At 35.4% G+C, this 19,209-nt stretch overlaps 1 non-coding gene across 1 annotated transcript; it reads right to left on the bottom strand.

Moving 5' to 3' along the window:
- Positions 1–17,984: 17,984 nt before the first annotated feature.
- Positions 17,985–18,100, bottom strand: LOC149777089 (U5 spliceosomal RNA). The gene has a single exon (XR_016416363.1). It is a non-coding gene; the product is annotated as a U5 spliceosomal RNA (small nuclear RNA).
- Between the last annotated feature and the right edge of the window lie 1,109 nt (positions 18,101–19,209).

Raw genomic sequence — 19,209 nt, 5'->3', positions numbered from 1 at the left:
TCATATACACACATAGACCGACCCCGAGACCCGAACCACGTGGATCGAGATGAGATGGCAGTGATTGGTAAAGTCGAGCGCTTTAGAACACTCGGCCATCCGGGTTCCCGTTTAATTCCATGTAGTTTAAAATTAGCATTTAAAACCTTAATACTTACGTGTAAATTCTTCATTTCTTTTAAGATATGTCACCTGCTGTGATACATCGCCAGCATTGAAAATTATTTTCTGTCGGAAACGTGTCATGCCGTTTTCATAGATTTGTATGTTTTGAGTTTAAATGAATGCAGCCGGTGTTACTATCCATCAAAAATAATAGTAATACAAAGTTTATGTAAGTAACAACTCAGATTTCGTTAGAGATTTTCAATCACAAATACATAAAAGTAGCTAGAAATACGAGGCCTCCAAAGTTGCATATTAAAACTTGCTGGTACTCTGTGACATGTGAATGGTTTTAAGATTGTTCTTTTTGAATTATTTTTAGGCAGCCATAGTCAAAAAAATTTCCTTAATGTTATTTCGTCTGTTTTGCTTTAATTTGGTTTCGTTAGATGCCTCAAGGAGCAAATCTGAGCAGCTTTGATCATTAATGAAATTGTAAAGCCGATGTAATAAGCCTTTCCCAAAGAATTTATTAATTTCTTAGAATTAGTTCGAAGATGAAATATACCATGGCACATGCTCATAGGTAGAGAAAAAAATAATGAACAGATCACAACAAACAAACAAAAAACCCCAACCATGTTGCCACTTGCACATGGACGTAAGCTTATGGTGCTTTAGGTTCGTTGATATTAGACACACACACACACACACACACACACTGTTTACTCATATTCAGCGTGATGTTGTGAGTTTGACGCCATTTTCCAACAATAACAAGAAAAAAACAACTTGCATCTTTCAAATGCAATTAATATTACAGTACCTTCGGTTCTTTGATTTTCAGTCAAAACACACACACACACACACACACACTCGTGCATGTATATACACAGGGCGTTTTTACTGCAGACGAGTTTCAAATATACACTTAACAGATCTTAATTTCCAAAACTTTGATACATCTAGTCCACAATCGTTAGATCACGCCTCTTTTTATTAGCGGATTGATTATTCAGATTGGTTTTACTGGGTTTAATGCCATTTTGCAGCACATGATTGGTATATATATGAACGCTAAATTGATACACTTTGGATGACCATATGCAAATATAATACTTGTACATACATTTGCATACATATTCCACGCAAACTAGACCAGCAAGTAGATCATCGCTTCTTTTGTTTTTTTCTGACACTACCGGTAATGTCAGGGGAGAAAAAAGAAGAAAAGGCGGAGATCTACTTGTTGGTCTAAAAAGCAAACGTGCATCTACATACATGTATTTGAATAAGATCACATCAAATGCTAAATTCATAAACATAAGATAATGTTACTTACTTCCAAACACACATGCATACCATATACATGTGAGATAAAGAGGACAAAATAGAAGGTATGATGCGAGAAAGTGACGTGATAACTAACATACTTCTGGTCCAGTAATATTCAGGGAACATAATATTCCTGATAAACTCCATTTGTCAATAAATCGAACAAGGTCAGATCCATAAGGACATAGAACACAATTAATTTTACTCTATGTTCTCTACATTTGTTTCTCAATACTTCTTAAATCCCTAAAAAATGCATAAATATAACTCTTCTGTCACCACCAAAATGAGAGGAAGAAATATTCTAAAAATAGACTTGAACTACATCTATTGGTACTGAACTGGATGTACTAATTGTGACCTGATTCCTGACAGGCCCAATTTGTTATGGCCAATTTTAGTCAAACTTTTATATTTGCATGCCACACCTATTTCAATTTTATACATGAAGTCTTTTTGAATTTTATTACAAACAAGACACGTGACACCTTTCAGAAAGTGTGTAGTGCTGGTGTTCCACAGGGTGCAAGTTTTGGTCCAAGTGCTCTTGAGAAACCAAAACTTAATTTGCTATATCTTCCTTAATTATAAGAATTTTTCAATGCAATGAAAACCTGAATGTACAAGGCCTCTCTGAGAATATGTTTACAATTTGAAATTATTGATAAAGGAAATTTAAATAAACATTTAAATTTTAAAAACTACATTTTATTGAAAATATAAATTTTCCTACAAGTTTTAAAATTCAGTTTGACAAATTTTAGACAGCAAAGTTGACTAATACATGGTATTTAAAACAAATGGTAGCTTAAGTCTGTACAAGTGATATCATTTTTCCCAGGGTTAGTGAAGCAACACAGCTCATAGTGATTTTGGCAGCAAACCGCAATATGCCTGTCCAGATGCATATAGGTGTAGACACTAAAGAAACAGTGACAGGTGCTATGTTCCACATATTGTGTCAGGTACGTAGGCAGTTGTTTGTATAAGTAATAGCGCACTCAGATTTAAAGTTCGGATGGGACCACTACCATGTTGTATAGCAAAAATGCATTCCATTTCAATGTCAATAACTACAAAAGGTGACAATGGGATAGGAAAATACAGTTTCTAGGGAGGCTCTACCTTACTGAAAAATGGTGTTATTCTCTCTCATGAAGACCTAAGCCATGTCTTTGTGGTGCTATATATCAGTGTGGTGATATGAACTAATCATGGTCACTTATGACAGTACACTTCACATGTCCTTATGAAACCTTGCTATCACCACCGGACTACTGGAGAGCTTCCAAACTGATCCAACTCTAACATTTTGTTCCAGATACAATGTTAGACCTGAAAAGATATAACATGTCTCACTTGATTCTAGAAAACAGTAAGATGTAGGTAAATGAATTTAAAATGTGTTCGATATGGTGATTTCAAAATAACATTAAGGTTGCAAGCATGGGAAAAATATTAAACATGACAGACTGACACTCAAAAAGGTGAAGCGATGACCATGTATTAAAGTGATAAATTCATCCTAAAAATATATGGGGTTTCTAGAAGCATATTTAGCCATTTACAGGTTAAATAGCAAATCAGGTAGACTATGTATCATACAGTTTAAGGCAATGTTGGGGCGGTGAGGTTTGATCATTGGTGCAAACATTAGTACATACCAGTATACAGGAAGGTCAATCGACAATGTAATAAATTAAAATATATGACTATAAGCGATCTTATTCATGAGGGAAATAACAATTTTGGATATTGCAGATGAATACAGCAAAATGTGGCCACACAGATCAACTATAGATACCAATAAATCCTATATCGTCAACTAAATGTGAAATTCTGATCCCCAAAACGTGAAAACCAGGATGGACATTTACATATGTGGGACATATACAATGTACTTGTTAAGATCAAATGTGCAAACAAAATTCAAATGATCTGTTTCAACATTTATCATTAAGAGTGTTGGTTACCAATTATTAAACTCAATGATTCAATGGAATCAGATATCAGCTGATGCTACAATACTGCACACTGTCATAGTACTAAATTGAAATATGTTATCATACATAGGCCTACTCATGATGAAAATAACATTTTGGGATATTTTCAGCGCACACAGCCAGAAATGGGCCTTACAGATTCACTATATGTACAATGTCAGCCTATATGATGTACTGAATGTGAACGTTTGATCCCAAACATTCTAAAATATATGAATATTTGTTCATGTGGGATATGTAGCTATCGCAAAATCAGTTGTACAAAGTTAAATTCAAATAATCTGTTTGAATATTTCTTATGCAATCTTTAGAGTGTCAGTTAACAAATATTATTAGTAATTAATAATGCATAAAGCAAGATGGATCATCAGCATTCCCATAACATCATATAGGCCACAATGCTGCACTACACCAATCAATATCGTAACCAAACTGAACAATACAATGGAATGCATTTTGTGTTCAGCTTATATTATTTTGCTGTTTTCTTACATCCAAGGGTAATATACATGGGGAAAGTATATTTTATCCCTTTGAACTGTATTTCATTCTGGGACAGTTTAAAATGATTTAGTAGAGAACTTGACTAGGTTCTAGTATAAAGTTTTCATCTCTGTCCTCTCACTAAATACCCTATAACTATGTTTGTAAAAAATTACTGAAGGCCATACAAGCAGATATGTGTTACTCAGGAAGTGACCCCATGATAAACACATAAATTAACTGCTTGGACCCCTAATAAATACTTTGAATGACCAATACAAATTGGAATTTTGTCTTCGTGTATTTTAAATGATGGTCTCATTTTGACTTACAAAGATATTTTCTCTGACAAAATTTGACAAATATCCAACATTGGAACTTATATATGGTGTAGGAATATTTACATGCTGATATCATTTAATATCATTTCAACAAATATTATATATTTTGGAGTAAATGTTTTAATTTTTTATACTTCTTTTTAAATTTCATTTAAATTTTTCAAAATAAAACTTAACTTTTTATTTCTAATTTCATTCTACTGTTTTTCAAAGTCAATATACATAACATATTGAAATTTCATGTGTCGTTCATTAATAATAAAGATTTAATACCAGTTTAATCTTTACTCAAATACTGCACTGACAGGACATAGCACAATTAATTTTGTTATATGTTCTCTACATTTGGTTCTCGAGACTGACATTTCCACTGTGTGACAATCAGTACAAATCATATGTTAATCTAAAAATACCTTCACGGTGAAGTTCTTGCCAAAGGTTTTTTTGAGAGGCTGGACTGTCAACAGAGCAGTATGTAAACAGAACACATATTTCACTTCCGGATCATCACCATGGCCTTATTACTGACTATGCACTATCGCCGAAATACACATGGAAAACCACACCTGAGCTCATATTCTCAAGAATAAACAATGACCTTTAAATCCCTATCAAAATCGCATAAATATAACTCTTCTATCACCATGACAATGAGAGAGGAATAAATGTTCTAACAATAGACTAGAACTACCTTTGTGAGTACCGAACTGGAAGTACTGAGACCTGATTATATAATCATCGGTTACTATCTTCCATTTGGATCTGGTTAGAAGAAAAGAGAACAAAATGCTAAATTTGAACTAGAGGTTTACTTTAATTGAATTGGTACCTCACCAAAGTGAGGCTTCAAAGAATGGTCTATAGACTCATTAAATGTTCCTCTCCACGGTAATCTTTAGTAACTTATGTTGGCACCCCATGACTCCGTTCCAGCAGATGCTGGTAAAGAGTTGGAGGTGTCACCCTGTTTTTCGTTTCTAAAAGTCATGGTTTGTGATTTTTGTATCCCCCGTCCTCCCATATGTAGATTCCATGTGATATTGCTTTTTTTGTATTCATTTTGATTTATATAAAAGTTTTAATTTTATCATTTTTTTTATTTTATTTGTATATTTTTTTTTCTTTTTTTTTTGTTTTTTTGTTTTTGTTTTTTATTTATTTATTTATCTCTTTTTTTCGTCAGGGTTGATCTTTGTTTCGTTTCGCCATATATCTCGAGTTGTCCCTGCATGCGGGTTCTGAGTTGTACTGCGTTCCCACTCGGTAGGCAGGTCGGTTTCCATTCTCAGGTCAATACTTGCAAACACTAGTGCTCGTGATTGTTTTCTTGCCTTGAACCCGACATGCATGAAACTTAGGATCGTACTCGTTTTCCCTTTACGAAAGTTCAGGGTAAAAGTTTCCGTTCCCATCCCCATTTCGTTATCGTTATTATTTTTGAGTGACTTGCCATAGTCATTAAAGTCCGGTGTGGTGCTGTTTGTGTGTGTTGTGTTGTAACTGCATTTGATTTTGTGTATAGACTGGCAATATCTAGATCATATCTTAAGAGTTTTGGGTTAACTATCTAGTTTTCAGTAGTGGCACGGTAGTCTTGGTTTTAGTCCCTGTGGTGTAGGTCTATCTGTACTTGGAGAATTGTTTGATTGATATCCCGGCTGGGGTGTAATTAATCATTGGTAGTCATTGTTCCAAGATTCGTGTGAACATCAGCTAAAAAGGATTTTACTGGGATAGTTTGGATTCAGGTTCATTATATGATGTATTGTTTAGGAGGTTAAACATATTTAGTTATAATTTCTACCTTTTTTGTTTGATTTTCTTATATATAAAAATGAAAATAGATGTATTTTTTTTTTTAAAATTTGACTTTTTATTTTTGTTTTATTTTTATTTTGTGTGGATTTGTGTGTTTGTGTATGCATGTACGCAGTTTACTTTGTTGTTGTGCATACTTATCTGCTTATTGTTGGGTTCCTATAGATAGAAATGATGTGTGTGGGCTGGTTAGGTTATTGTATTGTTGTTTTCGGTGGGATTTTGTACAGACAGGACCTTCATGGACACTATTTAGACAGTCTCTTTCCTCGACTTTATCCAGCAGGCCATATCTGTTTAGCGAGCGTTGCATATTCTGGTGGGTCTTTGTTTATTTTGTGTTTGGGGGGAGGGGGTATCAGTTACAGATGTGTTGACTAAGATTCCCTTGGGATAAACTCTTGAAGAGAGTTAATTCTCTAGCCCTCACATCTGTTTCTGTTATATGCCTATAGCTATATTCGCTAGTCGGGATGAAATAGTTGTTTTTGTAGTATGGCCAGGTTTACCGTACATGTATAGGTGGAGGGATTGGATCTGCAGAAAATAAGACAGTCACAGCTGGAGATGGTGGGTTTCCATTGGGATAAACTCCTTAATAGGGTTTTTGCCTACCGCCTCCTCTGTGTACTGTTTCTGTGTTGTTTAATTTCGTAATTGGTTGAATGGTTTTGGTGGTGAATTTTATATATAATGGTAGACAGTCCTGATTATGGTTAGTTTGTGATCGCAGGATGGGGTTTTGGGTTTCCGTTGGGATAAACTCTTTAATAGAGCTATGCCCGCTGCCCCTTCTGCCTACTGTTTTAATGTATGCGTGTGTGTATGTGTTAGTTCTTTGTACATGTTGGATGTTATTCGGATGGCTTGGTAGTCCATATTTTATCGTTTCTAATTTGCACGATATTATTTATGTATTGAATTATCTCATCATATAAGTTTTTATCCTCTATGTTGTCCGTGTACAATAATTGTTTTGTCTGGAAATTCCCTATTGAATTTTTTATTTCCTGTTTAATGGCATCCCTTTGTGTTTTTGTATTTGGACAATATAAAATTAGATGTCGTTTGCTATCGTATTGAGTGTTGCATAAGATACATTGTGGTATGGATGGGACGATTTTCCTAAAGAAGGCTTTTTCTCCTGTCCACCATGCATCGTGTAGGTATAGATATAATCTTGTTTGAGTGTTGGTGTTTTTTATTTTACCCCATTTCTCCCAGATTGGTTTCCAGTTTAGGTCTGGGTGTAGATGTTCTATTTGTGTTTTGTGTTGGTTTGTATAAATGTTATGTAAGTATCCGTATGTTTTTTCTTCCTGTAAGCTCCATATTTCTTTGTTAATTCTGTATTCTATGATTGTGTTTTTTATTTTATATGCGATGTTTGGGGGTTTGAGTTTCTTTGTTAGTTTGTTATTTTTATATATTTCTGGGAAATTATTTAAGATATATCCAAAGAAATAAACATATATGTTTTTCCATGGTCTTCCGTCCAGGTTTTGTAATTTTTGTATTCTGTTAATGATGTTTGCCGTTTGTTTGATAGCAAGAATAGGGATGTTAAGCCCCCCTTTCTTGTTTTCTCTTTGCAGTGTCTGTTTACTTAGTTTGTGTATTTTCCCATTCCATATGAACTGGTATATTACCTTTTCGAATTTCCTAATGTACTGCATATCAAAGTCTATAACACTAAACTCATACCATATGTTACTAAAAAGGTATGTTTTAGCTATGTGGGCTCTGTCGATTAGGTTAAAATACAGCGAGCTCCACAAAAGTAATTGTCTTTTTAGTTTGTTTAGTACATTTAGGTAGTTTAAGTGTTTCGCGTTTTTTCCAAAAAAAATGCCGAGTGTTTTAACGTGTTTCTTTATTTTGTCAGGTGGTAAACCTGGATAGTTTCCACGCCAGTTCCCGAGTAACAAGATTTCGGTTTTCCCATCGTTTATCTGGGATCCGGATGCTTTTCCATAGTTGTAGTATTCTTGCATTAGATGTTTATATGAGGTTGTGTCTTTTATAAAATTGGTACAGTCATCCGCGTGCTGTAGCATCTTTATTTCTTCTTTTAGGTTAGGAATATGTATCCCTCTGATGTTTTCATTGTTCTGTATTTTGATTCTTAGCGCTTCGATGCCCATTACATAGAGTAACATGGATAAGGGGCATCCCTGTCTCACCGATCTCTCTATCGGGAATTTGTTTGTAATCGCGCCATTAGTTTGTACTACTGCTGATATGTTGTTATACAGGATTTCTATCCACTCTTTATAAATCGGTCCAAAATTAAAACGCTTTAGGATTTCAGTTATGTAATTTTTTTCAACCCTATCGAAAGCCTTTTCTTGATCTATTAGGATCATCGCTCCGGTATCCTTTTGGCTCTCAATAAAGTCTATAATGGTTTTGATTGATAAGGTGTTGTCTAGAATATTTTTGTCATCACCTCCGCATGTTTGATTTATATTGATTATATCGTTAAGTGTAGTGGTGGTTCTACTGGCCAGTATTTTACTTAGTACTTTATAATCTGTGTTTAGTAGAGTGATTGGTCGCCAATTTGTTAATTCATTGGCATTCCCTTTGTTTTTGTAAATTAGCGTGATTAGTCCTTGTTTCATGCTTGGGGACATTTCTTTTTGTTTGAAAATTTCCTTGAAGATCTTACATAATAATGGTGCTAGTAGTTTTTGGAAAGTCTTATAGAATTCAGCGGTTAGGCCGTCTAATCCCGGGGATTTATCCTTGTTTAGTTGGTTGATTGCGTTTATTATTTCTTGTTCCGTGATGGGGTTTTCGCATAGGTCTGTATTCTCCTGGCTTAGTTTCGGAAAGTTTACATTTTCCATGTAATGTGTTATATTGGATGTTGGTATTTTTTGTGATTGGTATAGATTTGCATAAAATTGATGTATATAGTCTAGTATTTCTGTTTTATGTTTTAGGACTTTTTCTCCTTCTTTTAATTCTGTGATGCTTCGTTCCAACCCTTTTCTAATCTCCTCTTTCCTATATAGGTGCCTCCCTTCTTTGTAAATGTAGTGGAATTTACCAGCTCTGAGTCTATTTCCTATTTCTTCTTTTTCTTTCAGTGTATGTAGGACGCTTTTTGCCGTTTGTATATCTTTGTTTGTGGATTCAGGGTGGTGGATAATATAATGACATTCCCTCTCAATGTACATTTTGTTTTTTGCTATGGAGAGTGCATATGATTGGGAGATATTTTTAATATCCTTTTTTTTTTGTTCCCATTCTTCTATTATATTATTGCAGTGTATATCGTGGTTGGTCAAAATATGGGCAATTTCCTGCTGGTATGTTTCCAACTGTAGCAACTGATTGTTTAATTTCCATTGTCCCCTTCCCCACTTGTGTGGGTTTCGGGTTTTTATTACTACAGAAGTAGCATTATGGTCCGCTAGTTTAAAAGGGAGGATTTCAGAGTTTATTATATTTTCCTTGTTTTGGTCATCTACATATATTCTGTCTAGTCTCGAGGCTCCATCGTTTTTATAGTGATATGTAAATTGATTCCCTTTTGGATTTTTGAATCTGTATGAATCTGTTAGTGAGTGTTCCTCTATCAGGTTGGATACGGTGGGGGCAAGTTCTTTGTCAAATTCAGACATTCCTCCCTTCCGGTCCAGGTCTGATATAGTGCAGTTAAAATCTCCAGCTATCAACATGTGTTCGAGGTTGAATTCTCTTAGGTATTCTTGTAAGGTTTGGTAGTAGTGTCTCCTATGTGTTTTATTTCCTGGTGCATATATGTTAATTATGTGTATGCTGTTAATAAAAATGTGTAATACCCTACCTTTTAGTGTGTCGGGTATGTTGTAGTTTTTCCATTTATTATTTTTTATGTTCTTATTTAATATAACAGCTACCCCTGATCTTGGGTTAATTAGGTCTTTTTGTACTATGAGTGTAGCATCCAAATTGTTTTCCAGGTATTGTATTACTTGAATGTTTATGTCGTGTATTTCCTGTAATAGGATAATGTGATAATTTCTTGCAAAATGTACGAGTTGTTTGGCTTTATCATGGTTTAGTCCATTACAATTTAGAGATAGAATGCGTATTTCTTGCTCCATTTCCATAGAAAAAGAATATAAGGGTTACTGAGGGTTTATTCTGCATTATGAGTTTTGGCAGTGGTTGTGTGTGGTGGCTTGTTAGCGGTTATGGCTTTTGGTTGGTGTTTTAGTTATTGTTTTGTATTTTGTTGGTGTAGTGTTTGGGTGATCCTTGTTTTTGGTGGTTGTTGTATTTATGTGCTTGGTTGATAGTGCTGCTTCTTGTTGTTGGTGCTGCTTCTTGCTCTTGTGCGGGCATATGAGTTTTGCTGGTTGTTGCACGCTGATTTCGCGTGAGGCTGCTTTTGACGATTTTGGTGGGGTCTGATATAGGTTGTTTTCCTCTTTGTTGTTCCTTGTCATTGTTTTTTGGGGGCCTGGTTCCATTTAATTCGGATTGCTTGGTTTTCTGATTCTTTCTTTTCTTTCGTGGTTCTACAGTTTGGTAATCTGTTTCGGTTACACTTTCACTGCCCGACTCCGCCCGTTTACCATCGTGCTCGTCCTCCAGCGCCGCCTCCTCCTCACTCTGTATAGCCTCCTCCTCCTCCTTTTCTGGAGCTGCTGGGGGCTGGGGCTGCTCCATGCTGACAGCCTCCTGGTCCGGCTCATGATCAGAATCGCCACCATCGTCGGAGATGTGTCCGGACAGATCATCACTTCTTGACACCGCCGCCGCATATGTACCACGTCCGCATGCCTCTCTGCAATCTCTCCTCACGTGACCCTTTTTTCCGCAAGTGAGGCAGGGGCGTGTGACATTGCACCCTGGGTACCACGAGTGTACCACGAAACCATGTACCTTAAAAAACTCTGGCACCCTATCTACGTCTGCAGCATCAATCTGCACTATTCTCTTTCCAGTTCTCACTGTCGGGAACCCCCGCAATGTCTCCCACCTAACCTTACAAATTCCGACACCCAGTCTGGCTTCAACTCCCTCCTTAAACAAGTCCATAGGGAACTCATTTGGGTATCTGGTAATGTGTATGTCTATGAATTTTCTTTTTGTAAACCTAGTTATGGGTGGTGGTGTTGTGATCAGGACTGTCTTCCCTTTTATAGTAAAACTCTCAAAATTAATTATTTTGGTTTTGTTTTTAGGATAGATCAGCATAATCCCTCTTCCTATATTTGTGATAAAATCGATGTTTTCGAGGGTTACTCCCCTGGCGGCTAGTGCCCCGAGGATTTCGGGGGTTGCCGGTCTTTCCGCCGCATGGACTTGGGACAGATCTACCGCTTGGACATAGTCCCATCTTTCTGCGGTGAAAAGTCTGCCTTCTTCCGTTTCGGTGAAGGCGTGCTTGGGTAAGAATTGCTTACATACCTCTTCGCTGTTCATCTTGTATGAGTGAAACAGTATGCTTATTTGTACTGATATACGGTAAACGTTAGAATTTAATGTGTAGTGGTGATGTGTGTTGCGAAGGGTCCTTAAAGGGGCTGTGATATTTAAGTGGCAATGTAGTGTAAGGAAGAATAAAGAGATAGATTAGAACGGACTCACCAAACGGTTCGGCTTCCCAGCTGTATTCCACTTGCTCCTGAATCTCTGCTTACCTTCCTTTTGTATCCAGTCTAAATAATACGATGTGAAGAGAAATCTTTAGTAAAAGGCGAAAGATTAATACGATGTGAAGAGAAACCAGGTAATCTTTAGTAAAAGGCGAAAGATTAATACGATGTGAAGAGAAACCAGAGTAATCATTATACTTTCACGCTTTATTTTGAAGAGAAATAGTTTGAACTTTCCAAATGCTTTTGTAAAGACGATAGTGGAATGGTTATGTCTACAAAGATCCAAAAGGGTCATAGTTTTCAATATACAGTGTCATTTTGCTATTGGCTATTTTGAATTTCAGTGAAACCCATTTATTTTCTTTATACTGGTAGAAAGGATACTAATTAATATTTCTATATTTCTTGTCGTGGAAAAGGCAGGGGGAGTTAATTTGACAGTAAAAGGGATGTAATCCACATTCGTTAGATGTTCGAGTTATCGAGATGGATTATAACTACCTATTTATACATCAGGAAAAGATTACTAATTTGGAAAAAAATAACAGGTGTTTTATTCATATAGGAAATCAAAATTTACTTGAAGAAAAAAAATTCCATTTTAGATTAATGCAACGTGTGGATGTTTCAGATGTTTGGGATATCATCTGTCTTCTCCGAGGAGAGCAATGTAGACCTTAAACCTGGCATATGTACTAGCAAACTAGGGTATGTTATACCAAGCTTAGACCATTAACTGTCTTTATTGCGTTTGGTACAATTCCAATAGGTGGTCCACACATGGTTAAGTAAAGATTCAGACATGTTTAGGCTGCCGTTAATGAAATTGAGTCGCAATTATTACTTCCGGATCAGTACCCACAAAAGTAGTCCCAGTCTATTTTTAGAGCATTGTTTCCTCTCTCGTTTCGGTAGTGGTACGCAGCTTAGATTTCGGCTTTTGAGGTATAGATTTCAGGAAAATTAAATTGAAAACTCTTTGTAAAATGAGCATCAATGAGTTTCTCTTCCTACTGCTAAAACTGCTTCTCTGTTAGATCCAACTCGCGAAAAAGGCGCATAACATATTCCCATGTTGTTGTTGTGGGAATAACGCCATTTTTCAGCACGTGATAGGCTATACATGGCGGCCAGTATAAATAGTGGCATAAGAAACTGGAGAAAACCTCGGGAAGAGCCACCGACTCACGAGAGGCTAATGGCAACCTTTCTCATATACACACATAGACCGACCCCGAGACCCGAACCACGTGGATCGAGATGAGATGGCAGTGATTGGTAAAGTCGAGCGCTTTAGAACACTCGGCCATCCGGGTTCCCGTTTAATTCCATGTAGTTTAAAATTAGCATTTAAAACCTTAATACTTACGTGTAAATTCTTCATTTCTTTTAAGATATGTCACCTGCTGTGATACATCGCCAGCATTGAAAATTATTTTCTGTCGGAAACGTGTCATGCCGTTTTCATAGATTTGTATGTTTTGAGTTTAAATGAATGCAGCCGGTGTTACTATCCATCAAAAATAATAGTAATACAAAGTTTATGTAAGTAACAACTCAGATTTCGTTAGAGATTTTCAATCACAAATACATAAAAGTAGCTAGAAATACGAGGCCTCCAAAGTTGCATATTAAAACTTGCTGGTACTCTGTGACATGTGAATGGTTTTAAGATTGTTCTTTTTGAATTATTTTTAGGCAGCCATAGTCAAAAAAATTTCCTTAATGTTATTTCGTCTGTTTTGCTTTAATTTGGTTTCGTTAGATGCCTCAAGGAGCAAATCTGAGCAGCTTTGATCATTAATGAAATTGTAAAGCCGATGTAATAAGCCTTTCCCAAAGAATTTATTAATTTCTTAGAATTAGTTCGAAGATGAAATATACCATGGCACATGCTCATAGGTAGAGAAAAAAATAATGAACAGATCACAACAAACAAACAAAAAACCCCAACCATGTTGCCACTTGCACATGGACGTAAGCTTATGGTGCTTTAGGTTCGTTGATATTAGACACACACACACACACACACTGTTTACTCATATTCAGCGTGATGTTGTGAGTTTGACGCCATTTTCCAACAATAACAAGAAAAAAACAACTTGCATCTTTCAAATGCAATTAATATTACAGTACCTTCGGTTCTTTGATTTTCAGTCAAAACACACACACACACACACACACACTCGTGCATGTATATACACAGGGCGTTTTTACTGCAGACGAGTTTCAAATATACACTTAACAGATCTTAATTTCCAAAACTTTGATACATCTAGTCCACAATCGTTAGATCACGCCTCTTTTTATTAGCGGATTGATTATTCAGATTGGTTTTACTGGGTTTAATGCCATTTTGCAGCACATGATTGGTATATATATGAACGCTAAATTGATACACTTTGGATGACCATATGCAAATATAATACTTGTACATACATTTGCATACATATTCCACGCAAACTAGACCAGCAAGTAGATCATCGCTTCTTTTGTTTTTTTCTGACACTACCGGTAATGTCAGGGGAGAAAAAAGAAGAAAAGGCGGAGATCTACTTGTTGGTCTAAAAAGCAAACGTGCATCTACATACATGTATTTGAATAAGATCACATCAAATGCTAAATTCATAAACATAAGATAATGTTACTTACTTCCAAACACACATGCATACCATATACATGTGAGATAAAGAGGACAAAATAGAAGGTATGATGCGAGAAAGTGACGTGATAACTAACATACTTCTGGTCCAGTAATATTCAGGGAACATAATATTCCTGATAAACTCCATTTGTCAATAAATCGAACAAGGTCAGATCCATAAGGACATAGAACACAATTAATTTTACTCTATGTTCTCTACATTTGTTTCTCAATACTTCTTAAATCCCTAAAAAATGCATAAATATAACTCTTCTGTCACCACCAAAATGAGAGGAAGAAATATTCTAAAAATAGACTTGAACTACATCTATTGGTACTGAACTGGATGTACTAATTGTGACCTGATTCCTGACAGGCCCAATTTGTTATGGCCAATTTTAGTCAAACTTTTATATTTGCATGCCACACCTATTTCAATTTTATACATGAAGTCTTTTTGAATTTTATTACAAACAAGACACGTGACACCTTTCAGAAAGTGTGTAGTGCTGGTGTTCCACAGGGTGCAAGTTTTGGTCCAAGTGCTCTTGAGAAACCAAAACTTAATTTGCTATATCTTCCTTAATTATAAGAATTTTTCAATGCAATGAAAACCTGAATGTACAAGGCCTCTCTGAGAATATGTTTACAATTTGAAATTATTGATAAAGGAAATTTAAATAAACATTTAAATTTTAAAAACTACATTTTATTGAAAATATAAATTTTCCTACAAGTTTTAAAATTCAGTTTGACAAATTTTAGACAGCAAAGTTGACTAATACATGGTATTTAAAACAAATGGTAGCTTAAGTCTGTACAAGTGATATCATTTTTCCCAGGGTTAGTGAAGCAACACAGCTCATAGTGATTTTGGCAGCAAACCGCAATATGCCTGTCCAGATGCATATAGGTGTAGACACTAAAGAAACAGTGACAGGTGCTATGTTCCACATATTGTGTCAGGTACGTAGGCAGTTGTTTGTATAAGTAATAGCGCACTCAGATTTAAAGTTCGGATGGGACCACTACCATGTTGTATAGCAAAAATGCATTCCATTTCAATGTCAATAACTACAAAAGGTGACAATGGGATAGGAAAATACAGTTTCTAGGGAGGCTCTACCTTACCGAAAAATGGTGTTATTCTCTCTCATGAAGACCTAAGCCATGTCTTTGTGGTGCTATATATCAGTGTGGTGATATGAACTAATCATGGTCACTTATGACAGTACACTTCACATGTCCTTATGAAACCTTGCTATCACCACCGGACTACTGGAGAGCTTCCAAACTGATCCAACTCTAACATTTTGTTCCAGATACAATGTTAGACCTGAAAAGATATAACATGTCTCACTTGATTCTAGAAAACAGTAAGATGTAGGTAAATGAATTTAAAATGTGTTCGATATGGTGATTTCAAAATAACATTAAGGTTGCAAGCATGGGAAAAATATTAAACATGACAGACTGACACTCAAAAAGGTGAAGCGATGACCATGTATTAAAGTGATAAATTCATCCTAAAAATATATGGGGTTTCTAGAAGCATATTTAGCCATTTACAGGTTAAATAGCAAATCAGGTAGACTATGTATCATACAGTTTAAGGCAATGTTGGGGCGGTGAGGTTTGATCATTGGTGCAAACATTAGTACATACCAGTATACAGGAAGGTCAATCGACAATGTAATAAATTAAAATATATGACTATAAGCGATCTTATTCATGAGGGAAATAACAATTTTGGATATTGCAGATGAATACAGCAAAATGTGGCCACACAGATCAACTATAGATACCAATAAATCCTATATCGTCAACTAAATGTGAAATTCTGATCCCCAAAACGTGAAAACCAGGATGGACATTTACATATGTGGGACATATACAATGTACTTGTTAAGATCAAATGTGCAAACAAAATTCAAATGATCTGTTTCAACATTTATCATTAAGAGTGTTGGTTACCAATTATTAAACTCAATGATTCAATGGAATCAGATATCAGCTGATGCTACAATACTGCACACTGTCATAGTACTAAATTGAAATATGTTATCATACATAGGCCTACTCATGATGAAAATAACATTTTGGGATATTTTCAGCGCACACAGCCAGAAATGGGCCTTACAGATTCACTATATGTACAATGTCAGCCTATATGATATACTGAATGTGAACGTTTGATCCCAAACATTCTAAAATATATGAATATTTGTTCATGTGGGATATGTAGCTATCGCAAAATCAGTTGTACAAAGTTAAATTCAAATAATCTGTTTGAATATTTCTTATGCAATCTTTAGAGTGTCAGTTAACAAATATTATTAGTAATTAATAATGCATAAAGCAAGATGGATCATCAGCATTCCCATAACATCATATAGGCCACAATGCTGCACTACACCAATCAATATCGTAACCAAACTGAACAATACAATGGAATGCATTTTGTGTTCAGCTTATATTATTTTGCTGTTTTCTTACATCCAAGGGTAATATACATGGGGAAAGTATATTTTATCCCTTTGAACTGTATTTCATTCTGGGACAGTTTAAAATGATTTAGTAGAGAACTTGACTAGGTTCTAGTATAAAGTTTTCATCTCTGTCCTCTCACTAAATACCCTATAACTATGTTTGTAAAAAATTACTGAAGGCCATACAAGCAGATATGTGTTACTCAGGAAGTGACCCCATGATAAACACATAAATTAACTGCTTGGACCCCTAATAAATACTTTGAATGACCAATACAAATTGGAATTTTGTCTTCGTGTATTTTAAATGATGGTCTCATTTTGACTTACAAAGATATTTTCTCTGACAAAATTTGACAAATATCCAACATTGGAACTTATATATGGTGTAGGAATATTTACATGCTGATATCATTTAATATCATTTCAACAAATATTATATATTTTGGAGTAAATGTTTTAATTTTTTATACTTCTTTTTAAATTTCATTTAAATTTTTCAAAATAAAACTTAACTTTTTATTTCTAATTTCATTCTACTGTTTTTCAAAGTCAATATACATAACATATTGAAATTTCATGTGTCGTTCATTAATAATAAAGATTTAATACCAGTTTAATCTTTACTCAAATACTGCACTGACAGGACATAGCACAATTAATTTTGTTATATGTTCTCTACATTTGGTTCTCGAGACTGACATTTCCACTGTGTGACAATCAGTACAAATCATATGTTAATCTAAAAATACCTTCACGGTGAAGTTCTTGCCAAAGGTTTTTTTGAGAGGCTGGACTGTCAACAGAGCAGTATGTAAACAGAACACATATTTCACTTCCGGATCATCACCATGGCCTTATTACTGACTATGCACTATCGCCGAAATACACATGGAAAACCACACCTGAGCTCATATTCTCAAGAATAAACAATGACCTTTAAATCCCTATCAAAATCGCATAAATATAACTCTTCTATCACCATGACAATGAGAGAGGAATAAATGTTCTAACAATAGACTAGAACTACCTTTGTGAGTACCGAACTGGAAGTACTGAGACCTGATTATATAATCATCGGTTACTATCTTCCATTTGGATCTGGTTAGAAGAAAAGAGAACAAAATGCTAAATTTGAACTAGAGGTTTACTTTAATTGAATTGGTACCTCACCAAAGTGAGGCTTCAAAGAATGGTCTATAGACTCATTAAATGTTCCTCTCCACGGTAATCTTTAGTAAAAGGCGAAAGATTAATACGATGTGAAGAGAAACCAGAGTAATCATTATACTTTCACGCTTTATTTTGAAGAGAAATAGTTTGAACTTTCCAAATGCTTTTGTAAAGACGATAGTGGAATGGTTATGTCTACAAAGATCCAAAAGGGTCATAGTTTTCAATATACAGTGTCATTTTGCTATTGGCTATTTTGAATTTCAGTGAAACCCATTTATTTTCTTTATACTGGTAGAAAGGATACTAATGAATATTTCTATATTTCTTGTCGTGGAAAAGGCAGGGGGAGTTAATTTGACAGTAAAAGGGATGTAATCCACATTCGTTAGATGTTCGAGTTATCGAGATGGATTATAACTACCTATTTATACATCAGGAAAAGATTACTAATTTGGAAAAAAATAACAGGTGTTTTATTCATATAGGAAATCAAAATTTACTTGAAGAAAAAAAATTCCATTTTAGATTAATGCAACGTGTGGATGTTTCAGATGTTTGGGATATCATCTGTCTTCTCCGAGGAGAGCAATGTAGACCTTAAACCTGGCATATGTACTAGCAAACTAGGGTATGTTATACCAAGCTTAGACCATTAACTGTCTTTATTGCGTTTGGTACAATTCCAATAGGTGGTCCACACATGGTTAAGTAAAGATTCAGACATGTTTAGGCTGCCGTTAATGAAATTGAGTCGCAATTATTACTTCCGGATCAGTACCCACAAAAGTAGTCCCAGTCTATATTTAGAGCATTGTTTCCTCTCTCGTTTCGGTAGTGGTACGCAGCTTAGATTTCGGCTTTTGAGGTATAGATTTCAGGAAAATTAAATTGAAAACTCTTTGTAAAATGAGCATCAATGAGTTTCTCTTCCTACTGCTAAAACTGCTTCTCTGTTAGATCCAACTCGCGAAAAAGGCGCATAACATATTCCCATGTTGTTGTTGTGGGAATAACGCCATTTTTCAGCACGTGATAGGCTATACATGGCGGCCAGTATAAATAGTGGCATAAGAAACTGGAGAAAACCTCGGGAAGAGCCACCGACTCACGAGAGGCTAATGGCAACCTTTCTCATATACACACATAGACCGACCCCGAGACCCGAACCACGTGGATCGAGATGAGATGGCAGTGATTGGTAAAGTCGAGCGCTTT

Source organism: Sinohyriopsis cumingii, chromosome 18, assembly GCF_028554795.1.
Source record: "Sinohyriopsis cumingii isolate HCF-2022 chromosome 18, ASM2855479v2, whole genome shotgun sequence".
Taxonomy (NCBI): Eukaryota; Metazoa; Mollusca; class Bivalvia; order Unionida; family Unionidae; genus Sinohyriopsis; species Sinohyriopsis cumingii.
This window is presented reverse-complemented; position numbering and strand designations above follow the sequence as displayed.